Source organism: Indicator indicator, chromosome 14 (assembly GCF_027791375.1).
Source record: "Indicator indicator isolate 239-I01 chromosome 14, UM_Iind_1.1, whole genome shotgun sequence".
In the NCBI taxonomy this organism is placed as follows: Eukaryota; Metazoa; Chordata; class Aves; order Piciformes; family Indicatoridae; genus Indicator; species Indicator indicator.
In genome coordinates this window covers 24,309,669-24,333,499 of record NC_072023.1, presented here as the reverse complement: position 1 = coordinate 24,333,499, position 23,831 = coordinate 24,309,669, and positions in this window count along the sequence as shown.

Below are 23,831 nucleotides of genomic sequence, written 5' to 3'. Positions count from 1 at the left end.
CAGGTACACCCAGCTGGGGCAAGAGAAGAAAGATGCCACCAATGGCTGTCTTTTGCTATAAGACCCACAGTGAGCAAGTGTGGTAAGAGACCAAGTAATGGTTTGCTAAACTCATGCAACCATATCAGGCATTGCTGTGTGCACATAACAGATCTGACAGGTCCCCATTGCTCCCTGGAAGTGAACACTTCTGGAGACCTTGGAGTCTGATGGGCAACTGTCCCCCTCCTCCACAACACTCAGGGTAAGCACACTGCTAAAGGGGTGGCACAGAGACAGGACACATTTTTCCCTCTTCAGTCCTTGATAACAAGTCCAGAGGAGGCCACAAAGATGATCCAAGGGCTGGAACACCTCTGCTATGAGGATAGGCTGGAGGTGTTCAGCCTGGAGGAGAGAAGACTCTGGGGGGACCTTAGAGCTGCCTTCCAGTACCTGAAGGGATCCTACAGGAAAGCTGCAGAGGGACTTTTTACAAGAGTGTCCATCCATAGGACAAGGGGAATGGATTTAAGTTGAAGGAGAATATGTTTAGATTGGATCTTAGGAAGAAATTCTTCACTGCAAGGGTGGCAAGGCTCTGGAATGGATTGTCAGAGAGGCTGTGGATGCTCCCTCCCTGGAGATGTTCAAGCTCAGGCTGGATGTGGCCTTGAGTAACCTGGGCTGGTTGAGAGGTGTCCCTGCCATGGCAGGGGGTGAGATTAGATGATCTTTGAGATCTCTTCCACCCATTCTATGATTCTGTGAACATGCCAAGATATGATGATTTGAAGCTGAAGTCCAAGCAAAGTTATAGGGTGTGCCATACTGTGCTGCTCTTCCTGGTCAGAAGAAAACCACTGTATACAGAAGAAAGGACAGGCATCCATCAAGCACCTCATTGCCACCTCTGGATTTTCAGGTTGTTGGTTTTCTTTTGTTTGGGTTTTCTTTTTTTATGTGGGTATTTTGGGTGGGTGGTGTTTGGTTGGGTTTTTGTTTTTTTTTTTGTTTTTTTCCCCACTAAAAAGAATGTTTTCATTCCTCTATCCAGAAAGGAAAGGAAAATAGTTTGTTAGAAAAGAAATCAAGCCAAAAAAATCTTGTGTTTTCCTTCTCTTTACACAGAATCACAGAATGATAGGAGATGGAATAGACCTCTGGAGATCATCTAGTCCAAATGCACTGCCAGAGCAGCTTCACATACAGCAGGTTGCACTGCATAGCATTAGGTATGCTCTGAATGGCTCCAGAGACAGAGACTCCACTACCTCTCTGGGCAGCCCGTTCTAGTGCTCTGTCACTCTCAAAGTGAAGAACTTTCTCCTTGTGTTTAGATGAAACTTACTATGTTCAGGTTTGTGCCCACTATGTCCTGTCCTGTCACTGGGCACCACTGAAAGAAGATTGGCCCCATCCTGCTGACACCCACCCTTTCAGTCTGTTCTTCTCCAGGCTAAAAAGCTCCAAGTCTTCATTACAGAGATATTCCAGCCCCCAAATCACCTTTGTAGCCCTTTGCTGTACCCTCTCAAACAGTTCCCTGTCCTGGGGAGCCCAGAACTGAACACAGTGCTCCATGGTACTCATTCTCTGTTATTTTCCTTCCTGTTTTTCCCATTCCCTCCCCTTCAACCTTCCCTACCTTCTTCCTTCAACAGGGGCAAATAGGGGGGACAAAAAAGGAAAAGGAAACAACAGCTGAAAACTTATACTGGGCAGAATTTGAAAGCAGAAAGATAAACCTAAGGGCAAACAAGCCAAACGAGTTTTAGCCAGCAGGGTGAGGGAGGTGATTCTCCCCCTCTGCTCCGCTCTGGTGAGACCCCACCTGGAGTACTGCATCCAGTTCTGGAGCCTCTATTACAGGAAGGATCTGGAGGTGCTGGAAGGTGTCCAGAGAAGGGCCACGAGGATGATCAGAGGGCTGGAGCTGCTCTGCTATGGAGACAGACTGAGAGAGTTGGGGTAGTTCAGTTGGGAGAAGAGAAGGCTCTGAGGAGACCTTCTTGTGGCCTTCCAGTATCTGAAGGGGGCTACAAGAAAGCTGGGGAGGGACTTTTTAGGATGTCAGGGAGTGATAGGACTGGGGGGGAATGGAAAAAAAAATAGAAATGGGTAGATTTAGATTGGATGTTAGGAAGAAGTTTTTCCCCATAAGGGTGGTGAGACACTGGAACAGTTTGCCTAAGGAGGTGGTGGAAGCCTCATCCCCAGAGGTTCTTAAGGCCAGGCTAGATGTGGCTGTGAGCAACCTGATGTAGTGTGAGGTGTCCCTGGCCCATGGCAGGGGGTTGGAACTGGATGATCCTTGAGGTCCCTTCCAACCCTGACAATTCTAGGATTCTCTGATTATTTGCTTGCTGTGTTCCCCTCCCCTGGCTCATCCACCCTCACAGCCAGAGGGGTTATGTCCATTCCTATGTGTACCAAATGAGACCCCTCCTATACTCTTCTGTCATCTTTCTTTTTGCCAAGGAGAAAGATGTAATTCTGGAGCCTCACCTGAGTGAAGATGATTCCTGCTCTGTCTGGACTGCTGCGTGGTTGGGTAGGGAGACGTTGTGGTGTCCCTCACGTGGCCCCAAGGCTGCAGCTGGCCGAGAAGGGCACAGCCAAGCTCTAGAAGACTTAGAGCAATTCTTGCACATCTACCATGGACAAGCATGAATTAATTTGTATTTCTTCTCATTGCTGGGATATCCTCAGTGTTCAACACAAAACTCAACATGTACTTTTCACAGAATGTTAGGGGCTGGAAGGGACCTCCAAAGGTCATCGAGACCAACCCCCCTGCCAGAGCAGGGTCACCTACAGCAGGTCACACAGGAACACATGCAGAAGTGTTTCAAACATCTCCAGAGAGGGAGACTCCACAACCCCCTGGGCAGCCTGTTCCAGGGTTCTGTCACCCTCACAGGGAAAACATTTTCCTTCTGTTTCCATGGAACTTCCTATGCCTCAACTTCCACCACTGCCCCTTGTGCTGGCATTGGGCATCACCCAGCAGAGCCTGGCTCCAGCCTCTGGGCACTCCCCCTGCACATCTTTATCAACATGAATGAGGTCACCTCTCAGGCTCCTCCTCTCCAAGCTACAGAGCCCTCAGCTCCCTCAGGCTCTCCTCATGGCTCTGTGCTGGACTCTTTCATGCAGTTCCCTGAGGTCCTTCTTGAACTGAAGATCCCAGAACTGGACACAATATTCCAGATGTGGCCTCACCAGGGCAGAGTAGAGGGGGAGGAGAACCTTTCTCACCTACTAACCACAGCCCTTCTAATCCACCCCAGAATAGCATTTGCCTTCTTGGCCACAAGAGCACATTGCTGGCTCATGGTCAATATGGGCATCATTTTTAGGGGAGGAAAACTGCAGTGGCATTTCACATTCATTGGAACTCAGATCTCATACCTTCCCCTGCCTGAGGTGATCATGGTAGCCCTCAAGCAAAGCACAGTTGTCTGCTGTGTTCTTCCTCCAGCCCATGCCTTAGTTTTAGGTGGAGAGAAGCTGTGCCCAGATAGCCCTAGCACAAGGATTAGCTGCCAAGGATTGGAGCCACAGCTTCATCGTGAACACACCTCTTGATCTTTCCCATGATCATGTGTGTGTATTGCAAGGGCCAGCAGAAGACAAAGGGACTGAGGTGGAGCAAAAAAGATGTTTTGTTTGGGGAAACCCCTAGAAGAGCAGAAAAGCCTCAGAGGCCTCAAGTCATGATTGCTTTTGGTAATTTCCAGGTGCTCTGCAGCAGGTGCATGGTTTGCATCTGGGGATTTTGCATCTGGTGACTCTACTGAACTTTTGCTTCTCTGCTGTATGGAAAGGAAGGGTTTGGTGAGGAACTTTCGTGGGCATCGTCCAGGTAGAAATGAGAGCAAGTAGCCAAGTGACTTGGGTGCACAGGCAAGAAGGGCCAGGAAAGAGGCAGTCTGCAGTCATAGGGTGTAGAGACCTTCAGGTTGTCTTACTGTCCTTTGCTTTTATTAGGTTACATACACTTACATGTGGTAACCTCTTAATAATCAGCAGAGCTGAGTTTGAACAGGGTAAGAGATCATAAATGCTTTCAAAAAGTAAGGATTAGGAGTTAAACCCTGAGGGAATGAGTAGATGCTGACATGTTGCTGCCTAGTTCCTCCTCTGGGGCTGCACGGAAGTGCTGGGGCGTCAACATCCGAGACTTTATTACAGAATCACAGAATCACAGAACATTAGAGATTGGAAGGGACCTCCAGAGATCATCCAGTCCAACCCCCTGCCAAAGCAGGATCACCCAGGGGAGTCTGCACAGGAATGCATCCAGGTGGGGTTGGAAAGTCTCCAGAGAAGGAGACTCCACAACCTCTCTGGGTAGCCTGCTCCAGGGCTCTGTCACCCCCACTGTAAAGAAGTTTCTCCTCATGTTGAGCTGAAACCTTCTGTGTTCCAGTTTGTATCCATTGGTCCTTGGCTTATTGCTGTGCACCACCCAAAAGAGCCTGGTCTCATCCACTTGATACCTACCCCTCAGCTATTGATAGACATTGATCAGATCCCCTCTCAGCCTTCTCTTCTCCAGACTAAACAGCCCCAGGGCTCTCAGTTTCTCTTCACAGGGGAGATGCTCAAGTCCCCTAAGCATCCTCCTGGCTGTCAGTTGGATTTTCTCCAACAGGTCTCTGTCTCTCCTGAATCCCAGGCTGGGGACAAGGGAAGAAACTTGTCCAACAGCATTTGGAGGGGGATTTTTTTTTTTTTTTTTGCTTTGTTTTGAAATCCAGAATAAGCTCTGCTCTCCTAACTGCTCTTGGAGTGTGATCCTGTCTCTGCTTTGAATCCCTGATCCCTGATGGTCTCTGCAAAGGAGGACATGTATTTTTGGAGCTGTCTCTTCTGGTTTATCAAGCCTGCACTTGGAAAGCTGTGTGGAAAAGAAAGGGATTTCCAGGGAGAAATGCTTTCAGTGGCTATGCTAAGCCATTTGTGGGCAGCTCCATCCTGCCTGGCTTTTGGTGACATGCCAAAGCCACACTGTAAAATGGGCTCTGATTTTTTTTTTTTTTCAGAGGCTGTAGAATATTTTGGTGCCTAGGCTGGGTTACAGCCAGGATGGGTAAGTTTTATTTGCCCTACTGGCTGTCTAGGATGTCTTCTCTGGACCAGAGACATGCTCATGCTCTTTCGTTATTAGCAATTATTGGCCTCTAGACTCTTCCCAAATATGCTTTATCAAGTGTGGGGCTTTTGCCGTGCTGTGGCATAGGCAGTGGTCTGTAGGGAGGGACGAGTGATCAGACACTCTGGTGCCTTTCTTGACCTCATATTTCAACAGAGTTTGTTTTTCTCCTGGAGGAGTAAACCCACCCCCAAACCAAAAATCAGCCTATCATTATCCCACATCCTGGAGAAGGGCCACTGCTGCATCGTGCAACGAGACTTCCATCCCCATGCACTGGCTTTGCAGTGGGGACTACCCAAGAGCTGCAGCCCAGTGCTTCTTGACCAGGCTCTATGCAAGTAAGTGGCTTTGTGCTGGGTGCTGCCAGCAGCACACAGGAGTGCCCAGAAGCAAGCAAGGCACAGTGGTGTAAGTCAGAAACCCTGGGTCAGCCTCTTTGGGGAGGCAGCCTGGACATTGAGAAGTGGCTCAGAACTTTGAGGGAAAAGGTAGACAGTGTGTGCCAGGTGGTGTTAGCTTTCTGTGCTGTACTTTTGGATGATGTCTGAACTCCCCATTTGCACCAGTGTGATGTGAACATTAGTCACAGAGACAGCAGTGCCTTCTCTCCCATGCCCCATGCAGTGCTATCTCCAACATCATTCCCATTCCTAGATGCTTTTGCAGGGCTCAGCTTTACTCCTACTGCTCAGTTAAGGTGTAATCTGGTGCCTTAGTAAAACTGAAGCCTGGAGGCAGCCTCCAGTCACCCTCTCCCATACACTCTTTGCCCATGAAAAGTAGAGGAGTGTGTGTCTGCAGGTAGGCAATCAGTGCTGATCAGGCACTGTTAGGTTTTTTCAGAGCCCCTCCAGGGGGGTGCAGCTGTACCAGGGCTGTATTGGGGGGAGAATGACACTTTGGTAATTTTGTCTTAATCTTATCACTGATGTCCACATTGCCAGAGGCTGGTGAGCAAATTCCTTGCTGCAAGTGGCTCAGGTTTGTGGGTCTCTGGATCTTGACTCTAGGAAGAGGTAATTTGTAATCTGTGTAAAATTTTCCAGAATGCCTTCTGTGTCTGGAAGGAAGGGAAGAGTGCTGTAATGCCTCTGAGCAGCAGGTTCTGGCTGTTGTGGGCCCAGCCCCTTGGACCGTGTGGTGAGAGTGTGGTGACAGCGTGGTGACAGTGTGTGTGGTGAGCTACAGCACATCGAACGGCAGCAAAGCAATTTCCTACCAACTGATTCCATCAATGGGAGCAGATCCACGGGGGGCAAATGTGATTGCTGCAAACAAGGCCTTGTTTTGGTTGTGGGCATCACATGGGCAAGCAGCAGCGAGCAGCAGGCTGGAGATATTTTCCTCCCAGTGCAGGCACCATCCCTTCCTACACAGTGATAAAGGAGACTGCATCTGCACGGTACTTGCCAGAGGGGCTGGGCCCCGGGGTCTCCTTCCTTCTCTTGTCTCCAAGGTGGGCAGTGGTCATACTGCCTCCGTGGTAACTTGCCCTGCCTTGCATCTCAGATCCAAATCTGTCCTCTCTTTCCTCCACACCCAACACATTTTGCCCCTCACCTCTGTGCTTTTGAGGCCAAACACAGCTGCACAATAAGACTTTTTCTCCCTGTGGGACAGCATCACCATGCAGCTGCACTGGCAAGGGGCATAAGCTTGAGTCCATCAGGATCAAGCCTGAGCTAAGTTGTACATGGTGTTACTTTTCACACTGTTTTGGATGGATTAGAAGCAATGAAGCTAAATCATCTCAGCTCCTTGTGAGAGCAGTTTCACTGATGGAAAGATGCTCAGGGTTTTTTAGCTACATTTATTAAATCAACCTGCAGCCACAGGCACACTTTCATCAACATGATGATGTCCACCTACCACCCAGATCATCTTTAAACTTGAATAAATGTGTTAGCAAAGTGGGCTGGTCTGATTTAACTTAACCTAACTGGTGTTGGTTTAGGTGGGGAACACTCCTGGTTACATACAGGCAAGCGCTGAGAGCTCCCTGGCAGTGGGTAGGTACTGTAACCCTGCTGGGACACAGGAACTGTCACAAGCTCCTGTGGCTGGTGGCTGTCATAGATTCCACTTCCGGTTGCTGGAGCCTCGTGCCCTTTTGGACTGGGAGGTACACTTCAGGGACATTGGCCACCCAGTTTGACTCAGATGCCCCTGCACCAGTAGAGATATCCAGGAAGAAGGGAAAAGGAAAGGCTGCCATGCTTAGAGTCTGCTCCCATTTCCACCATGGACACCAGTGGTACATGGCCTCCCAGGCCCCCTGTGACCCCTTGGCAATGCCTCTGTCCCTGTGTCACCTGGATCCCAGTCATGCTTACACTAAGCACTGATAAAGGTACAGCACCTGCCAGGCTTTGCAGCATCTCTGGATGTTGCACCTATGGGCAGGTGCTGTACTCTCACCAGTGCTCAGAGACTGAACTGCAATCAGCTCAGGAGCTTTCTGGCAGCTCCTGGGGGGCAGGCACTGACAATCAAACCTCACACTTTGGAACTGCAGCTCAGGTCTCTCTTTGCCCATCAGGAAACTGACTGTGCCAGATGTAGGAACTATCAGAGGAAGGGGCTGAGCTAAAGAGAGGTGTGGGCCATCCTGCAGCACCACCTCAGCTTTGCTGCAGCCCAGGAAGGAAAAGGCATGGCAGCACAGAAGCCTGAATTTCAGTTTGCTTTAGCTGCTAGCAGAAGCCATAGGCATGCTCCCCACGAGAGCAGGGGAAATGCAGTCATCATGTCTTTTTTCTCTTCTACCCAGTCCATATCTCTCCCTGTAACATAGTTCATGACCCAGGCTGGAACAATCCTCACTGTCAATAAAGGTTGGGGGAGGAGGTGTTAGAAAGCAGCCCTGTGGAAAAGGACTTGGGGTACTGATGGACAAGAAGCTGGACAGAAGCAGTGTGAGCTTGCAGCCCAGGTAGCCAGTGGCAGCCTGAACTGCATCAAAAGATGTGTGGCCAGAGATGGAGAGAGGTGATTCTGCCGCTTTACTCTGCTCTGGAGTACTGTGTACAGGTCTGCAGCACCTCAACACAGGAAGACCATGGACCTGATGGACCAGGTCCAGAGGAGGGCCACAAAAATGATCAGGGGGTTGGAGCAGCTGAGGGAACTGAGGGTGTTCCGCCTGGAGAAGAGAAGGCTCTGGGGAGAGCCTTCAGATATTGGAGCGGCCTTCCAGTATCTGAAGGGGACTACAAGACGGATGCAGAGAGACTGTTTGCAAAGGCCTGCAGGGACAGAACCAGGGGCAATGGCTTCAAACTAGAGCAGAGCAGATTTAGATTGGATGTGAGGAACAAGTTCTGCGCCATGAGGGTGGTGGAACACTGGAACAGGTTGCCCAGGGAGGTGGTTGAGGCGCCATCCCTGGAGATAATCAAGGTGAGGCTCAATGAGACCCTGGGCAGCCTGATCTAGCTGGGGATGTCCCTGCTGACTGTGGGGAGGTTGGACTGGATGAGCTTTGGAGGTCCCTTCCAGCCTGGACCATTCTATGACTTGTCAGATTGATCTTCATCAGTTTTGTGTTGGAGGCCTCTTGGTCCCTCAGGACTCACTTGCTGGCCGAAAGCTCAGATAAATCTTTAGCAGAGGAAACTTTTCTTCCAGCTGTTTCCCTGCCATATGAATTAAGGTGAAATGCAGAGGATGAACAGAACACTGAGCTGGGCTGCTTCACAGCTGCTGCAGTCTTCCTGCCAGTGTCTCCAGTGGCATTCTCTCACAGCTTCTCCCTGTTTTCAGTGCATTCGAGGTGAAAAAAATCAATAGGTGAGCCCTGACCAGAAGCGCTCCTTTGCAGGTTACCTTCAGTCTCTTCCAGTATAGAATTTCCTTTTCTTTTCTAGCATTTACTTTCAGCTTTGTTCTTACAATATTTATTTTGCCATCCTTTTGCCTCCGTCATGTTCTGCTTGCTTTGTGCTGCTGGCAGCAGCAGTGATGTAGAAATTCCCAGTTTGAAACAACTGACCTGCAGATGAAATTGCTCCTAGCAGCTGCAGGGACAAGTGGCATAAGTGTAGATTTAAGACCAGTGGGTGAGGGGATGGTAAATAAAAGTGCTAGCTGTGGCAGGTATTGGATAGGTTTCCTGGGGGAAGGATATTTCAAAGATATGTACTCCAGGAGCACTGCTGGCAGCCTCTGGAGCACTGTATATGTGTGGGGCAAGGACTCTCTCCCCCTGTACTGCAGGGCTGACTTCTCCCACTGCGACTGGGAGCGATTGCACAAGGTGCCCAGGGTTGGAGGAAGCCCAGGTTCTGGCAGCTTTCCCAGGCAGAAGAGGCCAGAGAAGCTGGGAGGTGATTACCTTACTGGGTATTAACAGCCCAGCCACTGGTGATGAAGCAACCCTAGACATCACCAGGGAAGTTTTCAGCAGGCCACCCGGGCTGGGATTCCTCTGGGAGGAAGCTGTGAGGTACTAAGCACAAGAGTTGTCCTGACTTACCTACCCTGGTCCTACACATTTTCCCTGTCTGTAAGGTTCATCATTAGTGGGAGGGTGGCTTGGGTGGCAGGTGTCAGCCCAGAGCTGAGCTCTGAGCTTGCTCTTGGCTTCCACCACAGGCTGGAAGGCTCACAGGGCTTGCTGGGGAGAAGACCATGCCTCAGACTAAGGTGCTGGCAGCTTTGCTGTGCTTTGGAATCTGTGGAGTTGATGGGCTTAGGGCAGAGCCAGGCAGGCTCACAGCTAGTAGCAGATCTGTGGAGTGAGTGCAGCCCTGTTTCTCTTTGTAGATTTTCCTCAAGCGATTTCCCTGCTTGTTTGATGCCGATTGTGCTAATGAGTTTTGCAAATTAATTTTAAAGTGTAACTGGCCAGCCTGATTACTTGGCTGCTTTTGCTGCTCTCACCACATCCAGCAACTGTTATTCAGAACAGATTCTCTGCCCATGTGTTTCCTTACCCAGCTCACACAGTGGGGTTGGGCTCTTTCACTGGATGCATCCCAAGCCAACCAAAGCTTTGAAGGAGGCAGCCTGGATATTTCAACTGCAAACACTCAAGCCACTGAGTATTGGGAGTATCTCCCAAACTCCCATTTTCTAGGAACACACTGATGAATCAAAACTTAGTCTCATGAATGTTTATGGACAACAACCAAGAGAACAGCTCTAAATATTACCCTTACAAATAAATTTTGCTCCTTAGCTGTGTTCCAAAATTCATTTGGGCTTACTAAGCTGAGTCTGGCTCTATGAAACCTCCATACACTGTCTTCTTTTCTTGGTCCCACTTTCTTCTGGGAAAGGAAGGGGTTACTCAGACTGATGTTAAGAGACATTCATTTCTATTCCTTCGATGTGCCTTCGATGCTCACTGCTCACTTCTGCCTCTAACTCACACAACAAATGTTACACAGCAAACATTTGTTGCTTTCAGATTCAGTGGCAATGGCTGCTTGCCAGCCCGTTCTCTCTCCAGATCAGCAGTCTGTGAGGTGGGGAGATGGCTTAGCATGCTGTGAAGGGAGCATCCATCCAGTGAAAGGAGTGAATGTCTTTGCCTATGGCCACTGGTGTTTCCAGTTAACCTGCTGTGCTTCTCTGGTGTTCCTGACTGTGTGAGGAGGTGAGAAAATGCACAGAACAGGCTGGATCTGCCCTGGTAGCAAACTGCTGGTGTCTCTCTTTTTATTTTAGGAGGTGTTGCATCAGAAAGGGCACTTGAGGAAAAATTGAAGACCAAGAGGGAACAGTGATGGTCAGGCTAAAGCCAGCCACAGTGTGCTCAAGGAAAGAGTGAATTATGATATTTTGGGTAGCAAATGTTTCAGTCCTTTTGACAAAAAGAGACCAGGGGCTTTGCTGCTGGCTCCCTGCTAAAACTTCCCTCTGCAAGTACCTGCTTTAAATGTGGTTTGTTTGGCCCATATATATCTGATCTGGTAACACAGCATCACATTCACAAAGCCGGGTCACAAAGGTGCAAAACAAGCCAGACGGAGGAGGAAGAGCTGAGCCTCCTACTCCATGCAGCACATTCAGGACTGTGCCCATGCATTCCCCAGGACATGGGAGAAGTGCAGGCTGCACTCACTTGCACAAATGCAGAGTGGGGTTTGCAGGGAGTAAAGGCAGCATAACGTTGTCAGTGCCTGGTTTGTATCCCAGGTGAGCCCAAAAGAATGATTTCTGAGACAGGTGTACTTTACCTCCCTTTTAAATGTATTAGCTGCTAAATAAGATGTACTGAGGCTCACCAAGCAGCACGGAATGTAGGCATCCTGGCAGAGGAGGGAGATCAGGGTGTTCTGTTAGATTCCCAGCCTGGTTTCAGAAGGATTGCAGCTCACAGCATTTGTTTCAGCTCAGGGTGGATGGATGCCTTTGTGTCAAGATGCCTCCAGCCTATGTTCAGCTTTCAATCCCTTTTGGGTTAACCCAGGAACAACAAAGTCCTTTCTTCACTTTCCCTCTTGCTAGTCTTGCCAGCCCTCCTGACACTGCTGTCTTTTTCCTTCAATGGCTGGAATAACCTGATGGAGGTGGACCTTTAAAGAAGGTGAGCTTGCTAACAAGGAACAAAAGGTGTGGAAGTGCTGGGGTACCCTCAGCCCCTCTGAGATGCTGCAAAGCCACTGCTGGGGTGAAGCAAGGACTTGTGTAAGGGCTGGCATGGGGGAAATCCAGGTCAGCAGCCCTGTTGCCTCTGCACCACTGAAAGCTGCTAAGTGTATTTTTGTCACTAATTTAGGCTTACCTAGCTCCGCCTTCACACACAGAGAGGAGCTGGTAAGTGAGAAGGTGTGATCCTGCCAACAGTCCCCCAGCAGGGTTACACATTCATTCACCTGGGCTCCTTTCCCTGCACCTCTGAAGATGCTACCACTCACCAGGCCTGTGTGTGCTGCCTCTGAGGGAAGCTCTCTGTGCTTCCAGTGGATATAAATTAGTGCAGGCCCCAGAATGAAAAGCAAATGGGAAATGCAGGCTCCAAGCAGCTCCTGTCAGAGGCAGTGACAAGATTTGGACTCTGAACAACTGGTTGTCCACAAGTGGCTCCTTTACTGGCTGGTGACCTGACACTTCAAACAAAACGTAACCCCCTTCTTCTGCTTTCCCCCTCCACCCCAAAAACCTGACCCACAGCCAGCAGTGCACCTGACCAGTGACACCATGATGTCCTTTGGGAGGACTGACTGCCCTGGCGCCCTTTGGCAGGGCTGCACTGTTGCAAGCCCAGCCCTGTGCAAGGGCTGTGCACAAGCAGGAGAGGCTCATGGACAGGCACCCAAGCTCCCTGACGTGGATGGTGTGACAGACATTTGCACCCTGTGTGGCTGCAGCCAGCCCTGCTGGTGGAGAAGATGGAGACCACTGTCTACCTGCAAACACTGGAGGGCAAGGAGTGTGCACAAAGCCTTTAGCGTGGCCTCTGCAGTACTGCTACAGCCATCCCTGCAGAAACTGCTGCAGCAATGCCTGCAACCATCCCCAAGCAGCCTCTTGCTGTCACCATGGTTTGGTGCCAGGCCCTTAGCCCACGCTGCTGCCCTCCCTCCTGCCCATGCCCTTGGAGCCACTGCTCTCCCAGGATGTGTAATTTTCCAGTGGCTCTGGGTCCACCCCGCCCCACACCCACGACATGCAGGGTGTTGATTAGACTGGACATGTGCTCAAAGCTCATTAAGGGTTCATCAATACCAGCAATGAGGAGCAGTGTGGGGTGAAGCAGGGGGAGAGAAGCCTCACAGCAGGAGGGTCTCATAGCTCCCTTCTGTATGTAGCAGCAATTCTGTATGTGGCTCCCTGAGCTGGTGTGGATGTGAGCAGCTCTGCACAAGCCAAGGACCTGTGACTGACCGGCACTTGTGAGGTAGGTGTGCCCATGGGGTCTGGTCTTGGGCATGTGAGCACTGGGGGCACAGAGGGCGAGAGTACAGCAGCGCTGGGCACAAGCTGCCTGTGTGCATGAGCATTCCAGGGAAGGACTGCTGTGGGTTCTGGGCTCTTCTCCATCCATGCTGGAGTGGATGTGGGGCTGAGTAGCTCAGGATGTGGATGAAGGATGACTTCTTCTTCCCATGAGGTTCTGGCCAGCTGAGCAAATGGGGCAGACCTGCCTACCTGGAACTCAAACAGGGCAATGTGCAGGAGGGATGCTGCCCCAAGGCAGGAGTAGGCATTGTCTATGATTCACTCTCAGCTGCACCACTGCTATGCTTAAATTCCTTCTGCCAGTTGCTGTTGGCACTGCAGTGTTGCCTTGGTCGGGAATGACCCCACAGGGAAGGCAGCATCATTCCCATCTGCCCTCACCACACGGAGCTAACTGGATTGCCCCTGCTGTTAACAGGCACATGCAGCAACCAATGCCCACCTCAGACTCCCCTCACCCCAAGCAAAGCCTGGGCTGGGCAAGGTGTTTCTGCTGCAGCAGGGGTGGCTGGGGAGGACCTGTGGGTGCTGCTTCCCCCCCTGCTAGGTGAGCAGCTGAAAGTGTGTGTGGCCGTGCAGGGCAAGGGAGAGGGCAATGGTCCTGCAGCAGCACCAGGGAATGGTGCCAGGGGTCTGAAAACAGGACACCTTCCTGTAGTGTCTGTGGGCTGGGTGAAGATGAAGTGAGCTGAAATGACAGCTCAGTAAAGATGCTGTCACTGCACTTCTGTGAAATCCCAGGCAGATTTCCTTGGGGAGGATCTCCAGTGGGTAGGGCTCAGTGGGATGGGCTGGGTGGAGCTGAGCCTCCCTGACTGTACAGCTGCTGGGGTGTTGCAGGCTGGCTATGTCTGTGCCCTTCCTTCCTATCTCTCTCCAAGAGACTCTGATCTTGAAGGAGATGCCTCACTCACAAGGTGAAACCCTCCCCATCACTATTCTGTTTCCACAACAATGGGGAACAAGCCAAACTCATCTGCCCCTCCCCTCCTAGCTTCTCCCTCCTCCCCACCTCCAGCGCTGCTTGAAAGCAGATGAATCTGCAGACTGGCTACCAAAGGCTCCCCAGTTCACTAGTGGCCTTGTTGGGATTCTGCCAGCATCTGGTGGAGATCTCCAGCACACCTAATATCTCTTTTCCTCCCTCCAAGAGAAGCTCTGTGACAGTTTGTGATTTTCCTCAAAAACAAAAATGAGGCTAATGACATGCAGCTTGAAAAGATTCTGGAGAAACTTAATGGGCACAAGGAACAAATGATAAATGTCCCTGTACTTGGAGTGGACCTTCCCATGACACTGGGTCATGCTGGCTGAGGGGCAGAGCCAGACATAGAATCATAGAATTGTCAGGGTTGGAAGGGACCTCAAGGATCTTCCAGTTCCAACCCCTCTGCCATGGGCAGGGACACCTCACACAGGTTGCTCAGAGCCACGTCCAGCCTGACCTTAAAAACCTCCAGGAATGAGGCTTCCACCACCTCCCTGGGCAACCTGTTCCGGTGTCTCACCACCCTCATGGTTATTGTGTGTGGGAGGGGGATTCCAGCTCTCCCCTGTAACACACCTGTACAGTAAAGGCTGTGCCTGGCCCCAGAGGTCAGGCTGTGTGGGCTCAGGTCTCTAGCCAAGGCAACAGGGACAAGAGCTTTATCTGCTGATAGCACCAGCCGCAGGGAAGTGCATCTCCTTGTGCACTACTGCATCAAACTTAGCACAGGAAATAGGGAGAAACAGGGAGAGGAGAAGAAAGATCTGAGTGTTAAAGGAGTAGAGGTAAGAATCACAGAATATTAAAGGTTGGAGGGGACCTTGGAAGATCCAACTCCCCTGCCAGAGCAGGATCACCTAGAGCAGATCACACAGGAACACATCCAGGCAGGTTTTGAATATCTTCAGAGAAGGAGACTCCACAACCTCTCTGAGCAGTCTATTCCAGTGGTTTGTCGCTCTCACAGTGAGAAAGTTTTTCCTTATGTTCACATGGAACCTTCTGTGCTCCCACCTGCAGGTGCCCCTTGTCCTGTCATCATCTCTGAGCAGAGCCTGGCTCCATCTTCCTGATACTGCCCTCCACATCTTTGTAAACATGAACGAGGTCACCTCTCAGTCTCCTCTGCTCTACAGAGCCCCAGCTCCCTCAGCATGTCCTCAGCAGGGAGATGTTCCACTGCCTTCATCACCTTTGTGGCTCTGTGCTGGACTCACTCATGATGCCCAGCTAGTTGTGCACTGATCCTAGATGGTGGGGGTGATGCCCCTACTGAGCAAGCAGCAAGATTTCTGACCTATTTGGTGGAAAACCTTGGCTAAGGGGCTGCTAACTAACCGTGCCATGCATGACTCCTGCAGGAGGAAGTGGCTCTGCCCTTGTCTATTTTCCATCCCAAAGCATCACATGAGTGAATAGAGATTGCAGCAGCAGTTATCTCTGCAGTCGCATGGAGAAGGAGAACAAAGAATTTGGCATCTGAAAGTGGGACACATTCCCTCTCTGCTTTGGTTGTGCTGCAGCAGGATGTTGGGCTCTGCTTGAGGAGGCTCTGGTCTGCCTTGGCACCGGGTACAGAGTGGAGCAGGGCACTTTTACAAGGGTCACGTTTTGAACCAGCTCTTGATGACTTGGTGTAGCAGTTGGGTAACTGCTGTAAGCCTGCCTAGAAGGGGCAGCAGTAGGAGCTGTGTTTTGTCTCCTCCCCTCTCTCTCGCCCTAGGCTGAATGCAGTAGCAGAGGTTTTGTAGCAGTACAGGGTTTCACCTGCTCATCTCACTCTAAGAGCAGCACGTTCCAGCCGCTGTGGAGTGGGGATGGACTTGTCTGTGCCCTGTGGATGGGTTGTGTCCCTATCTCTGAGCTGCCAAGACACAGTAGACCTGCAGTGGCCGCTCCTTTGCACCTCTGCCATGCGAGGTGTGGAGAGATCGGTCCCCTTCTGCGCTGGACACTTCATCATTCTCATGCCTAGTTCTGCCCTTTCCTTTTATTTTTTTCTTTTTCTTTATTCAATTAGTCTACATTAAATTGTGACAACAAACTGCAAGGTGACTTTCTCAGGTGGAGGTCATCATCTTCCATTGCAAGGCCTATTTCATCCAGTTTGCTGTGTTCAAACAGTTCCTAAAAGGAGACACACACACACACACACACACAAAAGTTTCCACAAAACATTTCAAGCTTAATCCACCAAATAATCACTGACATGGCTACACTGTCTCTGGAGGGGCATCAAATTCAGCTTCATGTGTATGAAGCTGTTTCCTCCCCTGCTCAGGCACAGTACAGCTGTGCCTTTTCTCAGTACTTGTGACTCCCAGTGAGATGGAGACATTTCCCTCTGTGAAGGTCACAGCATCCCTGAGGAGATTGCTGCAGCTTAGAGCTCAGAGGTGCAGGTGAGGTGGAGGTCAGCAGGAGCAGTACCTCACACTGCATCAGCTGAGCTGTGACACTGCAGGTGAAAGAGTGAAGGGGCAGTGGTGATGCCTGCCTGCACTGTGGTGACAGTGCCTGCACATCATGCTGGGCTGTAAGGAATGAGAACCAGAGGCATCAGCCAAGTGGGAAATTCCAGCTGAAATTGCCCTCTGTGCTCATTTTTAGGGACTTCTGCCCTAGCAATGTTCTCACAGAAGTCACTGGAAGGGTTTTTCCACCAGCCTCCCTGGATGACCTTTATCAGGGATCAAGACAGGCAGAGGAGGTCAACAAATGTTATCCCTGTGTTGTGTGTACAAAACCCAACAAAATAAAATGGAGAGACACTTCTGTCCTAGAGGGGCAAGAGTGAGCTGGGGCTTTTTTGGCTCAGCAGAACTAGTGATATCTGCTTCCTCTTCATGACGTTCTTCGTCCCTCTTCCTCTTATGGCAGGTCACTTATGGCACTATTTACTGTCTCTCTAGTCTCCCACACTAGCCCAGCCTCAATGCTCCTGCCTGGGGTTTCCCATTAGTCCAGGCTGTCCTCCTAGGCACTGCCTCCCTCCTCTCTGGCCCCCAGCATGCTGGCTGACTGGTGCATGAAGCCCAACAGGACACTCTTGGGGCCACCACACTGCCCTTCCCCAGGAGAAACATTAAACTCAGTTTCTTTCCTCTCTCAATTTCATGCTTCTTGAGGAATTTGATGTCTTCAAGGGCTGTGCTCCTTTTTCAAGCACAGGTGAAACTTAGCAGCAAGCTGAAAAAGTACCTAGGGTTGGGAGCAAACAGATGGGTCCTTGGAGAAGAGAGCTAGGCTGAAAATGTCTTCCTGGCTTCAGGCAGAGCAGAAGACAAGTGTAGTAAAACTGCAGAGACTGCCATCATCAGGCAGCTTTCACTGTGTGAGGAAAGGAAAATGCTTCCCAATTTCATCAGCATATTTCAAATGGACAGAGAGAGAATGATAGAAGGCACTGGGCTGAAAGGGACTTCTAGAGGTCATCAAGTCCAACACTCTGCAATGAACAGGGACGTCATGAACTAGGTCAGGCTGCCCTGTCCAACCTGACCTTGAACATCTGCAGGGATGTGGCTTCTACCACCTCTTTGGGCAACCCGGGCCACTGTTTCACCACCCTCATTGTAAACAATTTCTTCCTTGCACCTGGTCTAAATCTACCCTTCTCTAGTTTGAAACCACTAGCCCTGGGGCAAGACAATCCTGAAAAGATTGTCTCCACCTTTAAGTACTGAGAGGCCATAATTAGGTCTCCCCAGAGCCTTCTCTTCTCCAGGCTGAACAACCCTATCCCTTAGAATCATAGAATTGTTTGGGTTGGGAAAGACCTTTGAGATCACTGAGTTCAACCACCAAGACCTCTGGGAAAGGATCTCTGAGCTCACCAAGTCCATCCTTTCTTCACAGGAGAGGTGCTCCGGCCCTCTGACCTCTGGACCTGCTGCTCCATGAGCTCCATGTCCTTCCTGTGCTGAGGGCCCCAGAGCTGGAGGCCTTTAATCTTTTTAACAGGGTAGTTTGGTAAGGAGGATGGAAATAGAGCTCCTTCAAACCTCTTACCTGTCTTTCCCAGGGGGCTCAGGGACCTGCCTCCCATCTGCTCAGAGACTGCCACCAAGTGAGCAGGACATGACCCAGCCTCAGTCATGACCTCAGTCCCCACACTGCTGCAGCTGCTTGGGCTGGGGCTGGATGAATTCCAGGAGCCAAGGAGGAGTGCTGTTGGCTCTCTGCTCCTTGGGGAAGCTGCTCAACGGCCAGGATGAGCTTTAACAAGAGTGTTAAAACTGCTCAGATGCTGAACCATTTGTGTTGTTCAAAGAAGGCACAAACACCTCCCTGCTTCCCTTAGAAGTGACATGAGATGGCCCCAGCCACTGAGGTGAGAGCTGCAGTGTGGGTGAAACATAGCCTGCAGCCCTGAGTGGGATCTGCATCCAGAGCCAAGGAGAGCACTGCCATGGCTCAACTGATTCCTCAGGGCAACAGTCAAGGTGCTGCCTGGTAAAGCCACCATGGACAGGATGCAGCCAGCACCAGTGGCTGTGAGGGACTGCTGCAGCTCTCCCCGGAGCATGACTGGGGTCTGTGTGATGTGTTCTGGCCTCATGCGGATGTGCTGCTTGTTTAATAGTTTACCAAGCACGGCCCATGCCTGCCTTGCCCTCTCTGCTTATCTGGCTATGGCTTCAGTGTGGTGACAACCTCACTTGCCCTGTGGTGACAACCTCACCTGCCCTGTCATTAGGAGCAGTGTGGGTCACCCAAGGCTGCTGCTGGGGGAGGGAAGATGGGCAACAGCTGCAGGTCAGACCAGGACATCAACCATCCAAATATCGTGCAGGAGGGTGGAAAAGGGGGGTGGAGGTGGAGGCCACTCAGCAGCTTGATAACCCAGGAGAGTTAATTATTTTCTTCTCATGTCTGTGGTGAGTGCTGATTTCTCCTCTACCAAGCAATCGTTTTCTCTTCAGGGAAAAGGAGATGAAAGGCTGGGTGGCTGCAGTGGCTGCCCCTTGGGAAGGACATGTAGAGGGCTGTGAAAGATGAGCTCTGTCTGCCTGATCCAGCTGGGCAGGAGAGTGATGCTTCGCATGAGGCCAGTGCCTCACCAGCATCCTCAGACCACCATAGGGGTGCTCCTCCCCAGACCCTTCAGCTTTCATGGAAGTGGGAAGCTCAAGCATATGCTGCTGCAGCAGAGAACAGAAAATCACCCAAGAGTCTGCTGTGCCCTGATCAGCAGCTGATGGCTCTGAACAAGATACAAGAGCACTGGGGCTGCTGAGCTGTCATTAAAATGGTGTGGATGGACAGAAATCTCTAATTGACTGAACAACAGCCAGCACTGTGCAATCAAACTAATTGTGATGCTACCTGCGTGGGTCAGCAGTGATTTGTGTGACTGTTAAAACACTGACAAATAAGAGGTGAGGAGGTATGAAGCCATTTCTGCCATGTGTTACCAGAGGTCATTTTGCTGGTTCATTTCAGGCAATTTTATGCCTTGGAAAGTCTTGGTCTCTGTCATGTTTGAGGAGACTGTTAATATTTCATGCTGGAGCAGTGGGAAGTGAAAAGGTCACCGCTATTAGCAGCTTGAGACAGAAGCGTTTTCAGGGCCACTTTTTGATTTGAAGTGAAATTCTTCAGGGGAAAAATAAAAAGAAAAAAAAAAGGAGGGGAAAGACTGTTTGGACTGTTCCTAGAATGAAATCCAGGCTGCCTTTGCACACACCAGGGCCATGTAATCGTTTGTACTGACTTGAGGAACAGAAGATCAGGCCAGCTGCATGGCTTGGTGAAACTTGGGTCACTTCTTTACTGCCAGAAATTTATGACCCTGGCTTCCAGTGACTGTTAGGAAACTCTTGGCTTTAGAATATGGTGTGTTTAGAAGCAGCCAAATGAGGAACCTGATAGAATGTCCTGGTTAAACTCTTTGTCCTTGCAAAGCAGAGCCCTTCTCCAGCTCACAGCTCTGCTCTTATTGATTATCATTTTGAGTCCTCAATGCATTTTCCTGTGCCCAAAGCACTGAGGGCTTTTCAGAACTAATAATGCAACATGACAGAGAGCTGCTGAACTGACTCTGCTCCCTCCAGGCTGTCTGCACAGGGCAGAGCTGGAGGAGACCCGTGGAGAGGTTGATGCATTTTGTCCCACAGCACCACTTGTCCAGCATGTGAGCTGGTGTCTAAATATAGGAACCAAACACTGAGCCTGGAGCAACCTCTGCCTGTATTTTCCCTGCTCAGGGAAGGACATGGTGTGGCTGGACTGCAGCACGTGTGAGCCCTTCTGCCCTAATCATCCATTACAGTAGATGGGAAGAGTGCATCCTCTTGACAGTTTCTCTATCTCTTGCTGGTGGAGAAACCTTTACAAACCAAATTGTTCTTTCTGAGCTGGAGGTGAAGGGCCTCTTCTTACCTTCCTTAGGTAAGAAGAAACTGCCAGTAAGGTGTATTGCTCCTCTACCATCCTATCACACCCTGTGTCTGTGAATAGGAGGTGTGATCATTTAGCTGCAGTATCACTCCAGAACTGGGTCAGAAAGAGAGGAAGGAGCACAGGGAGAGCAGTATCTATGCATACTTTTAAAGATAGCAACTTACCTACCGGGCTTTGTCTCTGAAAAAATTGCTCTGGCTGAGCCTAATTTGTGATGTCTGCAGGCATAGCTAATCATCCTGGTTTAGCTCAGCTCTGCATTCTTCCCAGGGGTTTTGGTGCTATTTCTTCAGTTTGCATTTAAAAACTGTCTTTATTTTACTTTCCTCCTACATGTTCTGTATAATATATTTTTCTCCTTGCCTTTCTGAGGAGCCGGGAGCTGGTGTGACAGTGCTGTCACAAGGCATAGGAGAGAAAGGGGATCTGTTAACCAAAGACTTTGCTTTGGGTGTCCAACAATACATTCCTCTGGCATGCCAGAACTACAGTTATTTTTACATTTATTTTCTGCTCCAGCTTTCCTTTCACAATCGACATAGTTTTTTCGTAATCTAAGCAGCAAATCCTGTGGGAGAAGGAAATCCATCTGCTGTGATCATGGGGTGTCAAGCGTAGTAAGCCAATGCAGCCCTTGAGCTTGGACTTCAGAGACCATCTCTCTTCAAGACAAGACTTAAATTCTGCCCTGTGTGAAATGGGCTGAGAACTGGATGAGAGCCAGCACCATGCCAGGCACAGACCCTGACTTCTGTGCTGGCTTAGGGCAGATGCTGAGGGTAGAGGATAAAACCAGGAGAATTATAGAATAGAATCACAGAATCATAGAATCACAGAATCAACCAGGTTGGAAGAGACCTCCAAGATCATCCAGTCCAACCGATCACCCAGCCCTAAGCAATCAACCAGACCATGGCACTAAGTGCCTCATCCAGTCTCCTCTTGAATGTCTCCAGCGATGGCGACTCCACCACCTCCCTGGGCAGCACATTCCAATGGGCAATCACCCCCGCTGTGAAGAACTTCCTCCTAACATCCAGCCTAGACCTCCCCTGGCACAACTTGAGACTGTGTCCTCTTGTTCTGCTGCTGGTTGCCTGGGAGAAGAGACCAACCCCCACCTGCCTACAACCTCCCTTCAGGTAGTTGTAGACAGCAATGAGGTCTGCCCTGAGCCTCCTCTTCTCCAGGCTAAACACCCCCAGCTCCCTCAGCCTCTCCTCACAGGGCTGTGCTCCAGACCCCTTCCCAGCTTCGTTGCCCTTCTCTGGACACCTTCCAGTACCTCAACATCTCTCTTAAACTGAGGAGCCCAGAACTGGACACAGGACTCAAGGTGTGGCCTGACCAATGCTGAGTACAGGGGAAGAATAACCTCCCTTGTCCTGCTGGCCACACTATTCCTGATCCAGGCCAGGTTGCCATTGGCTCTCCTGGCCACCTGGGCACACTGCTGGCTCATGTTCAGCCTACTATCAACCAGCACCCCCAGGTCCCTCTCTGCCTGGCTGCTCTCCAGCCACTCTGTCCCCATCCTGTAGTGCTGCTTGGGGTGGTTGTGGCCCAAGTGTAGAACTGCACTTAGCCTTGTTCAGTCTCATCCCATTGGCCTCTGCCCACCCATCCAGCCTGTCCAGGTCCCTCTGCAGGGCCCTCCTACCCTCCAACAGATCAACACCTGCTCCTAACTTGGAGAAGTAGGGACTGATACTGCACAGAAGAGGCTCTCATCCTCCAGTGACTTGCAGCTCAGGGAGTTTTCTCTCCTGCAGTGGCAGCTTCTGGTGGATTTTCCTTCCATTATTTCCTTATTGTAGTCATGTAAAATCCTTGCATGAAGCGTGTTCTGAGGTGGGGAGTCTCATCTTTTGCTCCTTTCCAATCTCCTACCTGCTGCTGTAATCGCCCATGGCTCTTGCACCAGAAGCAGTGAACACTCAGATTCCGCAGTGCTGATGTTTCTAGATCCTTGCCAGCCAGCTCTGCTGCAGGATGGTGGATCCCAGTCCCTTCAGCCTTTTCTCAAATGCAAGATGTTCCACACTTTGGAGCATCCTTTTTGCTCTCCTCCATGACTCCTTCTGACTTTGCAAAAGCTTCTGGAAGGGGAAGGAAGAACTGGGCTTAGTTCTCAAGATGTGAGTACAATGTCATTTTAGACAGCACTTCTCCCTTCCTTTCTGAGCTGTTTCACTGTGCTGCTTATACACTTCTTAAGACCTAAAGTCAATGGAAACATTAATTAAATTTTTAGTTAGACTCATCCGATTAATCACAGAATCACAGAATCAACCACGTTGGAAAAGACCTCTGAGATCATCAAGTCCAACCTATCACTCAACACCATATAACCAACTAAACCATGGCACTGAATGCCTCATTCAGGCTGTTTTTAAACACTTCCAGGTGATTCCACCACCTCCCCAGTCAGGCCATTCCAATGGCCAATCTCTTTCTGTGAAGAATTTCTTCCTAACACCCAGCTCAAACCTCCCCTGGTGCAGCTTGAGACTGTGTCCTCTCATTCTGTCACTGGTTGCCTGGGAGAAGAGACCAACCCCCACCTGGCTACAACCTCCTTCAGGTAATCATCAAGAGCAACAAGGTCTCCCCTGAGCCTCCTCTCTGGAGGACTTTGGAGTCCTGGCTTGGTGGGATTTCAGTGGTTCACAAGCTGCCTATAGTCACTATCAAGCACCATCTGGATATATCTGGCAGTTGCAGTGCCAGATGCAACATAGTGTACCAGGAGGTGCTGAGCTGAGCGTTGATGTCTTTGCCAGGCATGGCAAGTGCACAGCTGTCACTGTGGCTGCATCTCTGCCATGACAGGGGATTAAGGCATGGGATTGCAGTGTGGGATGTGTTCATTGCAAAGCTACACTGTCACAGCCATGCACGGCTGGTTGGGTCACATTATCTCAGGTGGGTTTATGGCTGATGCACTCAGCTTTGGGCCCCAGAACTGGGGGATGTAGCACCTCCATCATGCTCTTCTCCACAAACATTCAAACATATATTCATAGAATGGTTTCAGTTGGAAGGGACCCAAAAGATCTGACTGGATGACATCTCCTACCAGCCCAGGTTGCTCAAGGCCTCATCCAACCTGACTTTGAACATCTCCAGAGAGGGGGCATCCATGATCTCCCTGGGCAACCCTCACTGGAAAGAACTTCTTCATAATATGCAGTCTAAATCTGCCCTCCACAAGCTTCAGCCCATTTCTTCTTGTCCTGTCACTACAAGTCCTTGCAAAAAGTCCCTTCCTGGCTTTTCTGTAGCCCCCTTCAAGTACTGGAAGGCTTCTCTAAGGTCTCCCTGGCACAAAATAAAATTATCCTCCTTTTTCTCTCTAGGGAAAGAAGGGACACATGGACAGCCTGC